We start from the raw sequence: 21,857 nt of genomic DNA on the forward strand, positions 1-21,857 counted from the left end.
TTACAATGAATATAAAATTTACTTATTAGGAATTTATATTTTTATTACTATTGGAATTTGTCTATCTTTTCTGTAATAATTGGAGATCTTGTAAGCCTGGGCGACAAAGTGAGACTCCATCTCAAAAAAAAAATATTTTATTGTGAAGTAACCTGTTGTATTGTCCTACATTTTGTTACTTCAGAGATCAGTTATTTTCCAGCAATACATCTGATTTCAAGAGATAAATTACAATGAATATAAAATTTACTTATTAGGAATTTATATTTTTATTACTATTGGAATTTGTCTATCTTTTCTGTAATAATTGGAGATCTTGTAAGTGACTGTTTATTAATGTGAAAAGGACAAAGTTTCTAAAAGTACATAAAACAAATATTATTATCTGATTACTTAATATTAGATGTTAAGAAGCACATTTTAGAATGAGTAACTATTTATTGACCATTATATACTATGTACTGAGGTAAGTACTTGTATTCTGATCAAGAAATCTTCCTAATAATCATATAAACTATGTATAATATACTCAGTCTTAAGAATAAAACAATAGATAATAGACCCTACAAATTCTCCCTTTTTTGTGTTCAGCTACCAATGTTTTAGATGATCTCCATATGGTAAAGACTGCAGGAGCTCCTCTTAAGTCACCCAAATGCCTACCCTTATTCTGAGATGGTTCAACATTAATTTGAACACCTCATCAGACACACAGTTTCTTAACTGTTTTAGCTATAGGGACCATTACAACTTCTGTCACCTACTCACAGAATTACCCTTCATATTTTCAACCAGCTTGGCATCAGAAATTGCTTGCCTTGCTAATCACAGAGACCCAGCCATGTATCTTAAACACGAAGGGATTTATTCATAAGTGTCCCGGACTAGGCATTCCAGAGATAGTTTGGCACTTCCACAAAGTCATCAAGGCATGTGGCTTCCATTGTCAAGGTTCCAGTGTGACTCAAGGTGGGTGTTGCCACGTTAGCCATCACATCCTCATTCCAGGCAACAGGAAGGAGGAGGAAAGAGAAAGCAATAGGATATGCCCCTGCTGATTACACTTCCACTAAAGAGCTTTCTGGAAGTCCTATCCACCAGCTTCTACATGATCACACTTGGCTATGAGGAATTCTGGAGTTATCATCTTTTTTTAAGCTTGTTGCCACAATAAATAGAATTAGTTTCTATTACTAAAAACAAGGGAATAAATATAAAGCAGATTTTTCTCCAGTCTCATTCGCCAGCCCAAAACCATTCTTATTCTTGTTTTAACTGACATCTTCTTCTCTGCTTTACTGCCTGGCCTCTTACCCATAAGTAAATTTTTGTTAAAAAAAAAAAAAAAAATCTCTGCTTAAGTGAAATCATTTTCACTCCTCCATCATTTTCTGACCCTCATCTCATAGCCGGGTGAGGGACCCCTTCTCTGTGCTATCATCAGTTTTTGTACATTGCCCTGCACTGAGCTCTGTTGGTGTCACTTTCTCCCTCAAATTATACACCTGTAAAAATGTCTTGCTCTTGGGTGGGCGGAACTTCAGGGTCTAGCTGACTGCCTGGCACACAGTGGGAAATTGTTAGGTATTTGCTGAACTGACTATAAAGTGTCATAGTCAATATTCAAGTATAAATAGCAGGGCTTTAGGTGAGTAGTGTTTTAGTCCGCCTGTCTCTTTATTTCTCATGGCTGCTGCAAGGGAAACTCTAAGGGCTTTTGTATCTTATCTGCACCTCTTCTTGTAAGAGCCTGGGCAGAGTGGTGTCAGAGAACAACACTGGCTTGGACTGCCCCGTTTGTAACAATAATACAGTATAGTTGTTTCAGGGATGTCCACTAAACTCCTTTATGAACTTGGTATATCTACAAAGAGTATGTGTAGAGCAGATGCAGATTTAGCTAAAAGAAAACTCTATAAATATTTAGCATCTAAGCTGATTGCTGCTTCACCACCACTGTATTATCTTTAGACCTTAATAATACACTTCAGGATTTAAAGGAAAGTACATGCTGTCTGAAATACATACATAAAGAGAGTTTTTCTTTGTTTTAAAGATAGGCAATGTGCAATTAATTTTTAAAAGAAATGAAGCCATTATTCTTAGAAAAGGAATACATTATTTCCAAACTATTTTCTTTCTGGAACAGAATTTTATGTTCATCTTGTTCTCTATTCAGAGAATTTTAATTATTAAAGTATCACAAGTATCTTGGGATAAAGACTTATCTGTATGAAGATCCCATTAATGGATTTCAAGAACTATGCTATGTTGAGGTTCCTACATAATTTTATTTCTACATAAAGTTACCCAGTTATATTTACATGATTCATGTGCCTTTTTCAATTTTGGGTAACATTATATTTATATTCATATTGCAATGTTGAAGAGAAGAAAGCAGGTTAATATAATACGTAAAATATCCTTACTGTGTTCATATTATGTGCCAACCATTAAGATAAGCAAAATGCTGTGACATAGGTATAATATTCCATGTTACAAATGAGGGAAGTGAGGCTTAGAGAGCTTAAGTAGCTTGTCCAAATCCCAGGTAGGCATTACTACAATGACTAGTAATAGGCAGCACCAAGATTGGAAGTTAGCTTATCTTTAAAGACCTTATTCTTCATTCCTAGATATGCAGCCATCAAGATGTTCTAAAGTATTATGTTCCATATTGAATGAACTAATCTTTTAGAAAAATTGTAAGAAAAGTGGTGTCAATTTCCCATTCAGTTCAATAACAACTTGTTGCTGCTCCAGCATCTCTTGGGTCTACCAGACTCCCTCAGTACATGGTCCTCAGGATTCCTGTTCTAATGTTGCTTGCTGGGACCACACCAAGATGACTGGCATGGGGACACCCCACGCAGGAAATCATTTGGTGGTGCCACTAGGACCTTAACACCATTTCCCCTTCACTTATACTTTAGAAGCTATTTTCTTTGAAATATTTTTAAAATTGTGAAAGCCACCAGGAAGAGATACTTCATGTCCCTTGTAATACATTATAATAAGGGAAATTTCAATGTAGAGAGACTTACTGTCCACATTTTTTACCTAAATTCCTTGTATAGTACTTTCTTTGCTCATAGGAAATCAAAACAGCATTTTCAATATGAGTCTTTCATATCCTTGAAGATGGCTATTTTTGATATCGTAATTTTTCAGGAAGCTATGCCTAGGCCAGTGATGACTCACAGTAGGTCACATGGCAAGTTTATATCAAGATTGGTGTTTAGGCTGTGTGAATTATTGCTTTGAAGGACCTATGGGGCCTCTCAGTCATGCTGCCTTCATCTCATGGATGTTGTGGGGTTTAAAAAAATGCTTTGCTTTCAGTATTTCTAGGTATTGTAATAAAACATATTCTTAAAATCATGAAGGAAATAGTCTTAAAGATAAAGGTCATTCATTAAAATATACTTGTGGATCTTTCCTTTTGCTCCATAAAAAAGCCGTTATTCTTTGATTTCTTTATTTTTACTCTAATGGAGGCAATTAGATGTTCTAAGAACATGGTATCATTTTCAGTTTGACCAAAACCATACTGATGCTGAAGTAAAAACTTGCTTATCCTGAGAAACATTGAGGGTCTGGCTATCTCTTTCTTCACTTCCTGCTTGAGACTTCATCTGTATGTGCTGTGTCAACCATAATTCATTAGAGGGAAAGCCATCTCCTCTGGGGTCCTAGTTTCATATCTTTCTAGGCAGGCTTCAGTTTCCTTGCTTCTGAGGAATATTTAAATGTGCTACTTGTTAAATTACATTCTTTACCTTCAGTTTTTGCCTTTCCTTTAGTTCTGCTTTCAATTGTAAATTACATTTCTTTATCACACATTTGGGTATTTTTCAGATAAATCATATTTCTTGTGTGTATTTTCTATTTGGTGTACCTCTCCATTATGGAAGCTCTGTAGTGTGGATGTTACCCTTTCTTGTAACCTCAGTTCTTTTCTAGAACATTTTAAAATATGAATATTAGAAGGTCAAGGCCATGCTTCTAATGCAACACTAGGCAAAGTATGTAAGGGGCAGGGGGAGGGGTAGATGTTGCTTGGTGGGAAAGTGGAGGATAAGAATTGGTACAAAACAAATTAGTACACCAAGTTCCATGATGTCATATCCTTGCAAAATGAAAGCAAACATTCACCTAAAGAAAAAATTGATTAGTCTTTTTATGAATGTTGTATATTATTAAGTGTAAATGTTCTCTGAAATAGTAATTGTCTAGAATCAAATCAGAAATTATATACACACACACACACACACACACACACACATACATCATTTAGTTTCCTATGTCATTATGTGTTCAAGATTATAAATGGAAATAATAGGAACCAGAAATGGGAACAATTTCCCAAACACATTTTCATCACCAAATGCTATTTATTTATATTGTAATGGCATGTTGGACAGATGGATTATTAAGGTTTTTCCTGTCTTTTATAAATCTCGGATTTACAGTGATTATGATGGTGCTGATTGCTTGTGGCCTTGATACTGGGATTCTAACAGATGAATAGGGTAGATAACTGATCTAAGATTTGTTGTCTAGAAAACATGAAGCAGGAGGAAAGGGCAAGAGGGTCTGGGGACTGGCAATGAGACTGGAAGCTTTTCACCCCAAGGTCAGCAGTTGGGCTAGGCTAAGCTGTGAGTGACATAAACCACTCATCTAAGAACCAGCCATGATCATGACAGAGAACTAACAGTGGTCTGATGTTCGTCACTGGTACTTTCTTTCTTCTTCTTTTTTTTTCTTCCTGAGATGGAGTCTCACTCTGTCACCCAGGTTGGAGTTGCGATCTTGGCTCACTGCAACCTCCACCTCCTGGGTTCAAGCGATTCTCCTGCCTCAGCCTCCTAAGTAGCTGGGATTACAGATGTGAGCCACCACATCCAGCTAATTTTTTTGTACGTTTAGTACAGTCAGGGTTTCACTATGTTGGCCAGGCTAGTTTCAAACTCCTGAACTCAAGTGATCCACCCACCTCAGCCCCCCAAAGTGTTGGGATTACAGGCATGAGCCACCGCGCCCGACCCTCCACTGGTACGTTCAAAATGCAAAATACTTTTCTGCTTCAGCAAAAAGTGACAGACATTTGGAGACACTTGTTAAGCTTTAGTACCACCCATGAGGCGGTACTAAAGTGCCTGATGACCCAGTCCTGCAGCCTGTAACACTGGACTTGATCTCAAATATTCTGGAGTTTTCATTGCCAGACACAGACTAGATTGCAATCCAAAAATTTGGCACATCAGTTGGGGAGTTCTAGAGGCTTTCCCACAACTAGCGTCAATCTGCATTACACTGAATTCCATTTAAGTCTAACCTTTTCCATTACCTTATGAATCATATCTATATATATACATATCATACACACACACACACACACACGTATACATACATCTTTCTTGGATGCTGCTGTAGGTTGCTCTTTCAGCTACTCCTTCTATTCAGTGAATGAATGTACTCCAGTCAAATGTTCACTGTGCCAGTGTAAGTTAAAATTAACATTTTACTGGAATGTGGTGTGCCTGACTGCTTTGGATCTATTACATATATTTGGCTTTGTAGAGGCGACAGAGTGGAGGGACTAAAATTAACTTGTGTTTTCAGACATATAAGCAGTCTACCATGTCATTGCCAAAAAAATGGCATTCTACCTAGAATATAGTCTTTAACATGCGAGACAGTTTATAACCAAGTAATATATGACTCAGTGGCTGAATTTTAAATTTTTTAAATACTAAATTCTCTTTCTATTCCCCACTGGCAGAGCATGAGTGAGTTTTCCACGTCTGTCCCATTAAGAGTCATTGCCAGTGCTGCAGCTGCTGCATGCTAAGTGGTCTGTTCCTTTTCTTGCAATACTGGGCTCAAAGCCCTAGAGGCTTCTGTCACTCTCCATCCCACCCCCATTTGTGTCTTCAGGTGCCCAGTGTATCTTCTTTCATTCTTTCCCAGAGAGAGGCCCTTTGGAGATAGTGGACATTCTTTGAGGGGAGAGAAATGTGTACTCACTGAATTCTCTCTGAACATTCAGGCTTAGTTTCTTTATGTACAAAATAAGAATTATGTTAATTGAATCTTCTTCTAGGTGTGTTATTTATGTTGACTTGACATAGAGGATCCCTGGCTACTAGTAGAAAAACAATTGCAACTGCAATTATAAAAGGAGAGAGAACAAAGTACTGGGAGGTCGTGCTGGAAGTTCTTTTCTTACAGGTTAGCATACTCTGAAGGCGCCAGTGTATGTAAACCAAAGATCCAATGTAAAGAATGACAGCAAAACAAAATCATCTAAGCGTGCAAAGAAATGATTCAACATTGAGATCCATGAGTCCATGAGGCTCTCTATGTCTTTGGATATAATTAAAACAAATAAATTGCCTCAATTCAGTCTTCTTTTGCCTAAAATATTCAGAGAGAATGGGTTGGATGATTTCTTGGTAACCTAGACAGTTTATAAGTAGCTCTCTCTGTAAAACTATTTTTTCTTAAAATAACAAAGTATCATCATCTTGAGGGAGAAAGCATTTTGTTTGGCCTGAGGCAAAACTTGGCACTTCAGTCCAAGCACTGCCCTTCTCCCACCCCGGCCCAACCCTCCGTCCCTGTCCGTGTGACACTCTACCTTGCGCCCACTAGGATGAGCCCACTACCTTGCGCCACTCTTCTCAGTGGGGAAGCGTGTGATGGGAAAGGCCTAGCTAGAGGTCTTGTCAGTACTTTTCCTTGGTAACTGAGCTTATTCTGCCAGTGGAATGCTAGACTGTGACTATTTAGATACAAGATGAGAGATCAGGGCATAGGAAGAAGGGGAGATTGTGTTAGCAGAATCCGTCTATATTTAGTATATTGCCCTATGACAGCTGGGTGGATTTACAGGCTGACAGAGACAGTCTGTCTCCTAGATAGTATCTAAATGGGCCATTACAATGGGCTGTGATTCCTGAATTCAGATGATGCTGTTTAATACAGAAACGGAGTTGGCATTATCTTGTTCTAAATGTGAGCTTTCTGGTTTGCACCAAATGGAGGGGTTTCCCAGGGTGTAGGATTTTCAGAGTTAAAACCAGGCTAGTCCTGGGCAAACAGGGATGGTTGGCCGCTCTTTTCATGGTTTTCGAAATAAGTTAATGAGGTGTTCTTTCTCAAGGAACACACTGAACTGAAAACAACCAAAAGCTAGTACGTAAAAAGTCACCAAGGCCTATTAGAAAAAAAAGTGAAATGTGATCTGTTTCTGGTTACTACTGATGACAGTAGGGTCATTTTATTTTGGAGGTAGCAATGGCTTTTGCAGAGGTGTGAAGTATATATCTGCCTAATGAAGTCTGTGTAGCATCATCAGAGATTACAAAAGTTTTCACAAACACCCATTTGTGAAAGAAGATTGAACTCAAATTTGCTTACAGAAAAAAAAAAAACACTATCGGATGAAAAAGGTAAATAGTAAGGATGCTAATTTTCTAAGTAAAAAAAAAAAAAGAAAAACTTATGCAATTACCTTTGGAATTTTAAAATGTTAATGGTATTCAAATTTAGAAAAGAAACATTTCTCATTTATTACAGTAATACTGTTGTCATCTTTTTCTTTGCTTTAATCTTTTAGGCTGACTGACTTTTTGTCAAAATATTTTATGAGTTTTGAGCAAATTAAAATCTAGCAAGATCTCTGCCAGGACAACTATAGAATCCTCACCTGTGCAAATAGGCTGTTTTTTCAGCATTTTTAAGTTTGCCTGGGGCAGGTTTATGCTACTAGCTCCTTGCATCTGTGCAGAGTGTTGACTCAGAGATGTAATTTATATTGATATGATTTCCTCTGAATTCTGCCTGCTCCTTGATGGTTTTGTTTCACCTGTTGACATAAACTTGGCTGAAATGAATGCTCTGTTAGTCATGGGTGAATTAGCTGCATGTGTGATAGCACCTTTCTGCTGTGTTCTTATTATTTTCAAAATTGTGTAATGGGATAAGTATGTTTTTTTTAGAATTAGATATCGCTTTTCTAAGGCTTTACATGTACATAATTCCTTTCTCCTACACACCTCTGAATAAACTTTATGGTTTTATTCAAAGATGGATTACGCTTGCCACCATCACATATGTCAGAAAGCATGCTTGTTATTTTTGGAAGTGGCCGAGTTGAATTAATTCAGTTCTGTGTGAACTGGCTGGATCTGCTTCTTAAATGTAAGAGTCTGTGACTATGTTGAATTCTCATTTCACTTCATTCTCTGTACTTCTATATTATCCCCCCAAATTGACAAGGATACTCTGTATTTGCTGCATACCATACTTCAAATTGTGTAGCAAAAAAGCTGAGGGTGATGGACAATTCAACTTCATGATGGACATCTCAACTTCATCTACTCCACCGGCCAGGATTTTCTTTACTAGTCTGTTGTACTCTTTTTGAGGATAAGGACCACATTTGAAACCGTTTTGTGTTTCCCTTGGTTTCTAACACAGTGTCTTGCCTAATACTCCATGCAGACTTTTGCTGATGAAATGACTCTCAATGACGTCATCTAATCATGGGAATTATCTTGATTGCTGTCAGATCCTTTGTAAATAGAGCTGGGAACACTTAAATCAATTGGTATGTAAGCTTACAGTACTAGTTCAAATATAGGAAAAGACCTTTTTAAAGGAAGTATTTAATATTTTGCTTCCTAAATTTACCTTTGGTGGTGGATTACTGGGTCTGAGACTATACACTTGTCAGAAATGTTCCATTGGTAAGGGAAATTCCCAGCAACATGCAAAAAAAAAAAAAAAAATCAAGCTATCTTACATTTGCAAGACTTTGATTTTCATTAGCAATTTTTTAAGATAACACAAAGCAATGAGGATGATACATGACAACAGAAAAAGACAGTTACATCAGAAACATGCTCTCCCAACTCTGGCAAATTTATTGTTTTCTTAGTTGACTTCCATTCTCAATGTTATTTGAAAGTCAACATTTTTGTCTTGGACACTATATATATCAGTTGGCATAAGTGTGTGTATATATATGTTTTTATATTTTCTGTATATCTTCTATATTTTTATCATATTTACTTCCCTTATATTTCTTTCTCTTTCATTTATGCTTCCTTATATTTTCATTACAATTTGCATTGATTTTTTAAAGTTTGCATCATAATTTTTTAAGATGGTGAGCATAACTTCTTTCTTGTAACAAAATTTTCCTGTTCATATGATTATTCTTCTTTTGTAAGATTAAAATAAAAAATCTAAACACTTAGTCATTATGCAGGGAATGAAGTAATTTCCCATGAGATAATTTAAATAATAACACTCTTTCATTTAACTGCACTCCTTTTCTTTCAAGGATTACAAAGGACATTCTTTACAATGCACAAGTACATTGTTCTCAGAATTCTTATCAGCAAATTTTTTTCAGCTTCCTTTGTAACTCTCATTATGTGTGTAAGAAAAATGCTGCTGTGTAAAAGAACACTCATTCCCATTTTTAGAGCCGGGATTCTTAGACTGTGTTGTGTATTATCATTTTTAATAGCCAGCCACTGACTTTGAATTTTTTGTTCATTGTCAGTGCTATGCTTCAATGTAAGCTAGAAGTATTCTGTGTCACTAGGATAGGACCATTAGCATATGGTGTAATGATTGGGAAGATGTAGGCAGTAGGATGATTTTTATCCCAAACTAACCAAAAGCCCAACTGAAAGGGCCTTAAAAGATGAGGATTTGTATTAAGTCACATGACAAGAATTTTAGAGGAAGGGCCATAAGTGGTTGGTTAATAGCTCAACAGGGTCGTTAGCAGCCCCGACTTTTCTCACATCTCTTGCTGTCCTCAGCCAGCTCCTCACCTGTTCAACACATGGCTGCAGCAGCTCCAGCAGGCTCTCCTTACGTGGTCTGCATCAACAGGCAGAAGAGGCCTTTTTCAGAATCTCCTGTAGACTTACCTTCTCTTCTCAGTAATTACAGTCGGGTCACGGTAACTCTAAGCTAAACCCATCGCTGCAAGGAAAATGGAATTGCTGTCATTGGGTTAGTGCATCAGTCCCCAAATGTATCTGCAAATTAGAATCACCGGGGAATATTTCAAAACTGCCAAAAGGCAGGCCATACCTCAGACCATGAAATCACAATCTCTGGGGATGGGCATCGCATTTTTTGAAGCTCTTCAGGTGATTCCAGTGTGTAGAAAGTGTGGAGCTGAGGCTTAGCCTGATCAAGGGTCACTCTTTCGGCTGGGCTGGGGAGGGTCCTCCTCCAGGGTGCTTAACCAGGCAGAAGGCAACACCGAAATAGAATCAGGGTTCTGCCAGCAGTGATATAAACCAGGGAAGAGGCTCAGATAGGAAGCAGAGTCACCCAAGACACAGGCCTGGGATTACAAGTGCCTTATTTTTTGTTCTGCTCTCTCTGACTGTATGACTGTCTGGTTCACGACTACGCCAAATGTCATGCCAAGGGTCAGGTTCTGATCCATGCTGAGGTTCGAGGGAGTGGGTGGATGAGCAGAAAGAACACTCGGGGGATCGTAGGCAGCCCTTATTAACAGCTTTCTCACACTGTCCACCCTGTCTTTGCTGCTTAGTCCAGCAGCCCCCATACACAGCTGTGCAGCCGGCTCTCCCTTGCCTTCAGGGTCAGTTGACTTAACTCTTTCTCTCTTTGGGCACAAGCAAGCGAAGCTGTGCCCTGGCTCCCCTCTGTCCCTCTGCAAAGACAGACAGCTCTGATTCTCTCTCTCTCTCTTTCTCTGGGCACCCATGTGCCCACCATGTCAAGCCATGTTGAGCTGAGCCTGCACAGTGTCAACAGGGCAATTATACCTTTTACAGAAAATAGTGGCTTAGAGCCAAGTGATGGCCTTCCCATGTTATGACTACATGGCTGTGATAACAAGTGGAGTTCTACGCCTGCACTGTAGACTCACCGAGTCACTGGATGTTTACCTCGACTTATCCTTTACCAAAGCACAGCCATTACCTTACAATAACCTTGGTCATGTTTTTAAACAAATGTTTCTTCATTGTAAAGCGAGAATAACCATAGCAAATTTGCAGCATTGCTTGACAGCTAAATGGGAAAACAGTCTCTAAATTTCTTAGCATTTTGCCAGCCAGCGGAAAGTAGGCAGTTTGTGAACATAGGCAGCAGTGCAGGGCTGGTAGAGTATAATAGTAGTAGTAGAAAGAGTAGGAGTTGTTACTGATGCTGTTTTTGTCATTGTTATTATCATTACAATGCTTATGGTAGAGGATGGTGAACTAGATCAGAAGTTCTCACTTCTGGTTCCACATTAGAGGCACCTTGGGAGCTTTTAAAAAGCTAGTGCCTGGCCCTGCCCAAACTAGTTAAATCAGGCTGTCTAAGGGTGGGCCCTACACATCAATGTTTTTAAAAAGATCCCTAGGTGGTTTAAATGTGCAGGCAGTGTTGAAGTCCACTGGACTAGAAATTAGGAGAACATTAGGGAAAAGTTTAGTTTATCAGTTTTGTCTCATGATTCCAAGTGGACTAGTTTGAGTTACCCCTGCAGCCCCAGAAAAACAAGGCTTTTGAGCTAGTTTGGATGCTTCTTTGCGTGCTTTATGCCAGATAAGCTCTTTTATCACCTTTATGCAAGTGACAGGACTTTCTGGCTGCCCAGCCATTTCACTTACACGCACTATTCTGTGGGCCTCAGAGTGGATTAATTAAAAGGGACCAGGTGCCTCCTTGTTTCTATTTAAAGACTGTATGCAACACTTTAATATAAAAATTATATCCTATTTACTGTGCTTGTTTTTAGTGTTCTATGTGTTGCTTGTGCAATTCATTTTCCTAATTTATAGAAGTGTGTTTTTCATTAGCTACAATGCAAAACCAATTATGGATGTGTTATGTAGAAACCTGCTTTAAATATTCTCCTAGCTTCCTAAGAGTTATAATTTTTAGGTGCATTGTTTACTAGGCCATGGGTATGTTTTGTCATATGTTGAAAGATCACACTGGCTATAAAAATAAGACGGTGAATAAAAAGCCACAAAAGCTATAAACATCTGTAAAAGAAGTTTTCTAAGCAAGGCTGCTTGTTAGAGGGAAGCTCAATGCATTTTGATTGTATGCAGCTGGTGGCACATGCACTTTCAGAAAGGGGCCCATTAAGAGGAACTGTTAGATATATGGCATGCCGTACTGTGGGCTGTAGCTCTGTTCCCTCAGCTGTGTGTAATAGAAGCCCATGGGATCACACTTGCAAACCCTCCTCTAAATTTCACCTGCAATTCTGTTGCGAATTTGGTATATAGAAGCAGGTAGTCATCTTTTCGTCTCAAAGCCCATCATACTAAGGGAAGATTGCTAATCTTACCTGACTCCTAGGAAAGTGGAGGACTCTGAAAAATCACAGCATGGGTTTCTCAGCCTCTGCCATGTTGAGGAGCACCCATCAGTCTGACGTCTGATCAGTGGTCAGGGCCACCGCAGGTGCTTATCTGTAGCTCTCTTTTATTCTTGGATCTGTTGTGGGAATTGCCATATGAAGTACAGATAGATATAGGCCCAGTCATACACTTACCCTGTCATACAAGAGTACAAGAAGGCCCTTACTGCAGACCCGTGTGAACAGTCTGGCTATGCTGGGGTTGGGGAGAGACGGGCCAGGTTTTGGGAATGTGCCACTCACCAGTCCGTTTTTGTGGCTCCAGGTTTTGGGAATCTGCCGCTCACCAGTCCGTTTTTGTGGCTCACAGCGAGGCCAGTCCCTGGAGCACTGGGTTGTCTCGAAGCAGGCATGCAAGACACAGTTTCTGACTTCTGAGGTGGCTGAATGTTTACACGATCCATCTTCCTGATATCAAAATAGTTCCCTTAGATAGAGAAAGACAAGACTCCTAATGCAGAAGGATAATGGCGACATTTTTAAGTTCTAGAATAGCATGAAAGCAGCTTTAAAAAAAATTTAACTTTTTAGAAGAAAAATGTGAAATCTACAGAAGCAGAGAATAGGATAATGAATCCCCAAGTATCTGCAGTCAAGTTCAACAAGTGTTAATTATTTTTCCATTTATAACCTCCTCACTACCCTAGCCGTAAAACTTGAATTTTTATATGTAATATTAAAATTATATCTAATTCAAGGTGTAAGTGTAATTATGATGGTAGGCATCTTTATATAAGGTCTATTGTATAGTTTGTTCATCTAGATTATGATAAAATTGAATTATGGACATCCTAAGATCAAAGATACTTGCATTCTAGACCAGTGCTATTCAAAAGTGTGGCTCGCAGACCAGTGGCAGCCCACAAACTCTTTATTTCTGGTCTATGATAACTAAAGAAATCATGAGGAAGTGTTTAGAACTCTTGTAGCATTTTGGCATTGCTGTGACATTGAAGTACATGATAATTTTTCTAGTAATTTCTAACACGGTGAAACCCTGTCTCTACTAAAAACTTCATTTTAAGTATATTTTATAAAAGTATCACTCTGCAGCAGACTGGGAAAAAGTCTTTCATTACAGATGGTTTGAGAAGCACTGTCTATAGTGTTTCTGTGGTTTGCCCCCCAGGGGACGTTTGGCAATGTAGGGAGATATTTTGGGTTGTCACAACTGGGTGGAGGATGGAGTGGGGAAGGGTGTACTACTGACATCTAGTGGGTGCACAGGACAGTCCTCACACCAAAGAATTATCTGGCCCTTTTGCTGAGATCCAGAAACCTTGCTCTGGACCACAGTGGAGAGTTTAAGTGCTCTGTGCCTTGTCTAAGGAAAGGTTGGCAAATAGTTTCTTGCCAGAGTACAGGCTAGAAAGTCAACAACTGACTGACTGTGATCACAGACAGCCTCACAGTTGAAGCTCCATATCCCACAGTGGAAATTAGTGAGACATTTTGCAGAAGAGAAAGTTTGAGGGTTAAGTGAACCTGCCCCACATCTTTTAAAAATATAACACAAGCCTTTTTTGTTTACAAGTTGTCAATTTCATCTATGCCACAGTTTGTAATGTGTCTGACAGATCAGCCACTACCATAGCAACTGAGAAAATAGGAAACTATTTTTATCTAGAAATTTCATATTTAAGAAATTGACACCAAATTTGTGCCTCATGGTATTTTTTTAAATGCAACACTATTTTGCTTTCAGCTGAACCTTTGTTCTAAACATTTTTGGTAAGGCAAACTTCTCTAAAATCAACGATATAAAATTAAAGGCATTAAAATGTTCTACTTTTGCAGAAAGGTCTAAGTGTAAATTGATGATGTGGTGTTCTCATGGTCTCTCCTTAGTGAGAGTCCCTCATGAATTTTTTAGATTTTGTTTTAAATTTAGAAATAGGAAATAATTATCTGGTGAAATATGTCATTTTGTGAGTTTTAACAGAGTAAACATTAATGGCTGTAAAATAATCTAATCTACAAAAAGTAGCCAAACAAAATTAATTTGGAACAAAACGTATGCATACCCTTTAAGTCCTAAAATGTCTTTTTGTGTGTGTGAGAGAGAGACAAAGACTGTCTTTCACATCTGATTGCTCTTTGGTAAACATCTCTAAATTTTATTTGAAATCCAGGTTGGTCACATGGACATTGTTTAATTAAGTGTGTACACTGTGGCTTTATTACAGCTTTTATCGAGACAGATAGAGAAAAGGTGTATCCATAGGGTATTCACAGAAGATACAACCACAGAGGAGCTAGTGTTTCACTCGCAAGTTGAACCTTCTCCTAAGCAAACCTGTGATTATATATATTCAGAAGACCACAAGCTCTGACAGTCCTCACCATGCTCACTAGTCTTCCTGTTTTCTTTCATTGCTTACAAGTTTCCCTTTCTCAATTTCAGTAGAGTCAGGCTAGAGAAAGAGAACATATCATGAAAGAGAACATATTAAGCATCAGTCTATGATTTTGTGACACCTTTACCTTGGCCTCTGACTATAAGAGAAAGAGCTCATTGGTTTTATTTTCCATTTTATTTGATTGTGGTCTAATGTGAACCATAGAGAGCAACCACAGGATATCTTTGGATTATGTACCTACTGTGTGTGGATCAACCACCCTTGATCCATCCTGGGATGGATCCATCCAGGGATCTGAGGTTGACCCATCCTTATCTTTGGTAGCCTGTGTGATGCGGTCATACCTCTACCCTTTTGGTCAGGAATTCTTAGCTCAACTAAAAGAAAGCTTCTAATCAATTTCTATTTCTAAGGACTTCACGTTCACAGTCCTCCAAAGTTTATCTAAAATTTAACTTTGTTTCTGTAGAACCCTCTCAGATGATGTTGAGATTTATTAATTCATCTTATCAAAAAAATGTAACATTTGAAGATACTGTTCTTTTATATAGGTGGGTATTAACTACACAAAATACGACTTTTTATTAGCTAGATTACAAGGTGCAAGGCATAGAGCTGTGTAAATCCTAGCTTTTGAATGAATTCCGCCAAGTATTGTTTGATTAAAGCTAGACTGATGAGACTCCTGATTAATTCTGCCTCTAATAGATTACAGTTTAACAGACAAATAGATTGCCTCCATTTAGTAATGATTCCCAAGTTATGATGACAAAGGACAAGCTATTTGTCAGTTAAACTGTGTAATCATCCAGAAACAGAATTAATCAAGAACCTAATCATTCTTTCTCTACTTAAATTCAGCTAATGAGTTAAAGTGTATAATTTATACTATATATTCTACTCAGGAAGGCTCTAGAGGCAATGAAGATTTTTTTCTTTTTTCCACAATTTTCAGAGAAAGGAGCAGGAGTAGAAAATCAGTGCCTCTCCAAGTTTATCCCCTGTACCACTGAGCTTGTTCTTTCTAACTGTGTTGACCATGTTCAGATTGGTATTTCTTTGGCATGGCTTATTAGGAGTAATGAAAAGAAATTAGTAAGGGGAGGGGTATGTGAGGGTTTGCTCTCTGAGAAAGAAAATGCATTTATTTTCTCCTATTTTTGTTTATTTGGTTCTCTTAACTTTAGAGGTGAGTGACCTAAGACCTCTTGGCTCTGCCTCTAGTATAAGAGCCATTTACTGGAGCAGAAATTCTCTAACACTTGCTTTGAAGACATTCACTATACATTGGAATCCTTTTCCATGGTAGGTGTTAGAAGTTCCTTCAAGGGGCACTGTAGACAGTCTGACTAGTATCTGCCATGAATTATATATCTTCTTGTGATATCTTCAGGAATAGTGCAGGCTCTGTATAGGATCTGAGATGAAGAGGAGAGGCATTTAAAGGGCAAACACAGCTGCCTGTTAATATACTTAGTTATGACAGAGAGCGTTTCTTGCCAGACTGACATAGAAATATGATCTTGGTACCTTCATGAGCTTCTCTTAGGGCAAAACCCCAAGGACTCCCTGACTTTAAATGGTTCTAGGTAGAGAAAAGGGAGTCCAGGCAGATTGAAAACTACTTAATCAAATGGATTCCTCTTCAAACTTCTTTAATTGGAAGAACCTTCTAATTTTATCCTTTACTTTTTTTTATCCATTTTGTCCTTTACTTTTCTGCCAACATGCATGTATAAATACATGGTGGTTGTACTTGTAGTATATTGTGAAGGAGAAAATAAGGAAAAGTAATATAATTTCAATGACATTTGTAAGTGAAGTATATTAAATTAATCAGCAATAGCATATATAAACATGTGAAAAGTATCAGTATGTGAGTGGATAATGTGTGTGTGTGTAAGTGTATAAGACATTATTTATTCAGCTAAGCCAATGATTAATACATGTTTGCATTTTTAAACCTCTTGTGATAACTACAAAGCCCTCCTCCCTCACCAGAATCTCAGTATACTAGCAGGGAACTAGTCTCTTAAGCATCTGTATGAGCAATGTCTAGGATACTCACCTAGACAGTGTCTCCTGAGAGGAAATTTGGGAAGGAGTAAAAGGGTTATTTTTAATCTCTGGTGCTCAGGCCTTGATTTTCATTTCCTTTTCTTCTCTGATACCACTTCTTGCTCTTAGGATGGCATTTTGGCAGTTAGTTCTGTCTTAGGATGTTCTCTGCAAAACCCTCACCTGTCATTGACAGCTACTATGGTGCTGTGCCCCTCATGTCTTCACAACTTCTGGTCTTACAGATAAAGTGTAGGGATTAAGCTTTTTTTTCTTCTCATATACTTCGTAATAATGTCTTTGTATTTTTTTAAATAAAAGTTTAAGTAGAAAAGCCTTAGTAAGAAATCCCAGCAACTTCAAACAAATTCTGATCAAAGTACTTAAAACTACCTTTTCATTTTCAAGTTTTTGAAAAACGGTGGAATATTTGAAAAAATATTTGAAGTTGCCAAAGGTATTGTGATATGTGAAAATAGATTATGTTTATTCAGACTAGAGGGGAAAGCACATTATATTTTTTGGACTGCAAAGAAAATTCAACGTTTTTCCTGATGACTGTGAAGACTCTTTGAACATTTTTTTTACATCTTTAAAATTATACACGTAGTTACTTTCATTTCTGGCAACATGGTAGACACTCCATATCCTGGAAAAAAGGCCCTGTAAGGAGTACTTATTAGTGCTGGATAAAGCAAAGCAAACAACAAACATCTGAACTTGTAAAAAAGTAATGGTAACCCTCAGGATTCAACAAGCAAAAATGGAGCTGAAAGTGAGTGATAAGTTCAAGTTGAGGATCAGCACCTGCAGGGTGTTTGCCAGTATTGATCTCAAGACTTGGTTTTTCATGGTGTCAGGGAAAATGAGACAAACTGTATGTTCAGATTATACGGCAAGATGGAATCCCATACCACTATTATTCTTGGACTCTAGAAATGCTATGCTCAAAATAAAATTGGAGACTAGACATAATCTTCCTTTGGTAAGGGGGTTGGTGCTTGAGACATTTAACTGTTTTGGAGTAATTGCTGGCTAAGGAAAGCTTTCTTCTTAGAGTTTATAACCACAATCCTTCCCTCAAGTGTGGAGTTCAGACTTACAATATCTGCCTCACCAGAAAACCCTAAGGCAATAAATCAACTTAAAACAGTCTTTGATTGATAGCATCCCAGAGTGCCTGGCAGAAGCAAACACAAATGCTGTCTGGAGGGACTTACCCTCAACCTAGGGGTCACAGGACTTTAACAGATAAAGACCACCAAACGTGTGCTCATGATTTCAAATCCCAGACACCCAAGGAAACAAAAGCCACGAGCAGGAGACAGTAGAAACCACAAAAAGCAGAACTAGACTTCCAAACATCTTAAGATAATGTTTTATCAGATAAAGTAAATTATATAAATGTCTAGAATATTTTCAAATAGGCATAAACAACATGAGTTGCTTATGAGAAAAATGAGATTGTATCAAAAATTAAATGGAGTTGGGAAATGAGCAAATAAAACTTCTAAAAGTTAAAAATATGATAACAGAAATTAAAAGCCCTAGGGTCCCATTAAACAGCAAGCTGAAAAGAGAATTGACCAACTGATTTTTAAAATCAATTGACTTTAAGAAATTAGAGTACAACACAAAGAGATGGAAATGGTAAAGAGATATTAAGAAATATAAAGAGTAAAGTGAGCCTATGATATATCTCACTGGATTTTTAGACTTTCATTCAACAACAAGTGAGAAAAGTAGTCATTTTCAGTCAGAAACAATTTGCCATCAACAGATCCTTGGAAAATCAGATAAATAAAAAAGCCTGAAAAGTAAAGAAATTGTTAAACATGTATAGAGCTAAATCACATTGATTGTATAAAGTAATGATGATTTCATATTAGGCACTGCAATGGACTGAATATTTGCATTCTCCCCAAATTCATTTGTGAAATCCTAACCATCAGTATGATGGTATTAGAGAGTGGGACCTTTGGGAGCTGATGGGGTCATGAGGGTATAGCTGTCATGAATGGAATTAGTGCCCTTATAAGGAGCTGAAGAGACCAGAGTACTTTCCTTCCACCATGTGAGGACAGGGAATTTGCAACCCAGAAGAGGGCCCTCACGTGAACCTGACTACAGTGACACCCTGACCTTAGACCTCCAGCCTCCAGAATGGTGAGAAATAAATGCCTGTTGTTTATAGCAATCCAGTCTATGGTATTTTGTTATGGCAGCTCAAAGTGACTAAGACAAGCATTAAAAATCAAGATATAAATAAAATACTGCTACATACTAACTTGTAAGAGGATCATTCTGCGGTACCTGTATTATTCAGTAGGAGAGAAAACATATGGATAAACTTTAGTTTTAAATATACAAAGTAAAATATTTTAAGTATAACCATTAAAAGGATAGAAATAGAGATAATAACTTTTAAAGTAGTACCAGGGAAAGGATCAATCTAAAATATGTAATAAAATATATGGGAAAAACTTGTAAAACAAATAGGATAATAGTAGTGCACAAAATAAATATTAGAAATATATTCAAGTATATCAGTAATCACAAATTTGTAAAGAGGCAAAACTTGCCATCTTAGATAGAAATAATCTTTGGATCACAAAAATGTTTGGGTGAAAAAAATCTAGTCATATGCTGTTTATAAAAGTTACTCGCCATACATAAGGATATAGGGTGTTTGAAAGCAAAAAGATGGGTATAGCAGGCAAATACTAATTTTAAAAAGCTTTTATAGCTATATTGCAGTCACATTAATTTCAAGGTAATGAAGAATTATTACAGATAGAGAAGGTCATGTCAAAATGATAAAAGGTTCTAATTTCCAATAATATAATAGTTTAAAATTTATGTATACTTACATACCTAATAAAAGTCTCAAAACATCTAAAACAAAGTGATAGAATCACAAGGATACACTGAATATTGGAGTATAAAATGGTTTATTAACTTGGTTTATTAACTTTGCAGAGCTATTTGTTCATTCGTAGAAAAGTTGAAGAGTCAGTCCCACTTCTAGGTACACATCCCTTAGAGAGTTGCTTTCAACTATATTCAAGTGTACAAGATTTTTCAGGGCAACATTATTTATAAGAGTGTACAACTGGGAATAACATAGCTATCCATCATTGGAGAATGTATATAAATAACTTGTGGTATACATGTGTTTAATGTAATATGGCACAACATTGAAAATTAGTAAATATGAGCTACATGTGTTCACAAAAATGAAAGTGAGGCCTAGAAACCTATGAGGATAATGTTGAACAATGATAAAGTATATCTCAACAGAACACGCACAGAAAGTGAATACAGTATGATAGTATTTACATACTTTCAAATGGCAAAATAATACTCTATCTTAAGGTTCCATCCATACCTAGGTAGTAACAATATAGCGAAAGGCAAGGGAATGGTACTTAACATATCTGAGGGAGCTGTCATCCCTGAGGAGATGGGACAGTGCTGCAGGTGGTGGGGTAGGAGGCAATTGAGAGCGGCACCTGTATTGAGAAGGTTGGATTTCTTAGGCTAGTTGGTGGGCACATGTATGTCTGTCTGGTTATTTACATACTGTTTTTTATGGGTCTGCAAAAAAAGTTATAGATTTTTGATACTAGGGAGAAAATATAAATACAACTTGTTAACAAGAAACATGCATACACTACCTCAATTCAAAAATGTTTTTGTTTTCTTTTTGAGAGGGAGTTTTGCTCTTGTCACCCAGGCTGGAGTGCAATGGAGCAATCTTGGCTCACTGCAACCTCCACCTCCTGGTTTCAAGTGATTCTCCTACCTCAGCCTCTGGAGTACTTGGGATTACAGGTGCCCGCCACAACACCCAGCTAATTTTTGTATTTTTAGTAGAGTTGGGATTTCACCATGTTGGCCAGGCTGGTCTCAAACTGCTGACCTCAGATAATTAATCTGCCTCGGCCTCCCAAAGTGCTAGAATTACAGGCATGAGCCACCATGCCCAGCCCAAGAACATTTATAGCAATATTTTTGAAGATATATTTGATAAAAAAAAATCTCACTGCAAGTTTACCTAAATCTGAATGAAACTTTTTAATGATGCACTAAGTAGTAACTTGCAAACTGTTGGAATGGAATAATATTAATTAATTTATTTCACAATTAATCCAGACTAAAAAGATGGTGATATGACTAAGTTCCTGGTATCAAAGATGGCTAAGGAATTATAAATTATTTTTTCTCTTCATTTTGAGATACTTCTTTGCCTTAAGTTTTCTTTATTGTTTTCATAATAAAAATGCCTCATTTAAGAAATGTAATTTAGATTTTATAAAAGAACGTCCTCCTGGAAAAATATGAGGTAATAGAAATGAAAATACATAAATCAGCCAGGCGTGGTGGCTCAAATCTGTAATCTCAGCACTTTGGGAGGCCAAAGCAGGTGGATCATTTGAGGTCAGGAATTGAGACCAGCCTGGTCAACATGGTGAAACGCCATCTCTACTAAAAATACAACAAAAATAGCTGAATATGGCAGTAGGCGCCTGTAGTCCCAGCTACTCATGAGGCTGAGGCAAAAGAATCGCTTGAACCAGGGAGGCAGAGGTTGCAGTGAGCCAAGATCATGCCACTGCACTCCAACCTGGGTGACAGAAGGAGACTCCGTCTCAACAACAAAAAGAAAACACATAAATCACAATTGATTTATTTTTGAACTTATCTCCCAAAATCTGTAGAAAATTTAGTTCTAAAGTTTTTATTTCTGGGAATTCCTCTTAGACGGTAAACAATTTGTACCCTCTAGATCAAGGATTCTCAAACTTTCTTCATTCATGATGCCCTGAGTATCTCCATAGATTTTTATGGTACCCATAGATCAAACGAAACAACCTAGAAGTGTAAGCAGTTACATCACAGCAACCATCCAGTGTCCACCATTGCAAAGACAGGACATCATTGGAAGAAATGTAGCACAGTCCAGTGTTGAAACTGAACTGCCTTGAGCTAGTCATTTTCAGTGTCCA

General features: G+C 37.5%; 1 protein-coding gene across 1 annotated transcript in view; it reads left to right on the plus strand.

Moving 5' to 3' along the window:
• Positions 1-21,857, plus strand: part of PRDM5 (PR domain containing 5) — a 232,940-nt gene that overhangs the window by 195,116 nt on the left and 15,967 nt on the right. The gene's annotated exons all lie outside the window — the stretch shown is intronic.

The sequence above is a fragment of the Colobus angolensis genome, unplaced genomic scaffold (genome assembly GCF_000951035.1).
Source record: "Colobus angolensis palliatus isolate OR3802 unplaced genomic scaffold, Cang.pa_1.0 Scaffold345, whole genome shotgun sequence".
Classification (NCBI taxonomy): Eukaryota; Metazoa; Chordata; class Mammalia; order Primates; family Cercopithecidae; genus Colobus; species Colobus angolensis.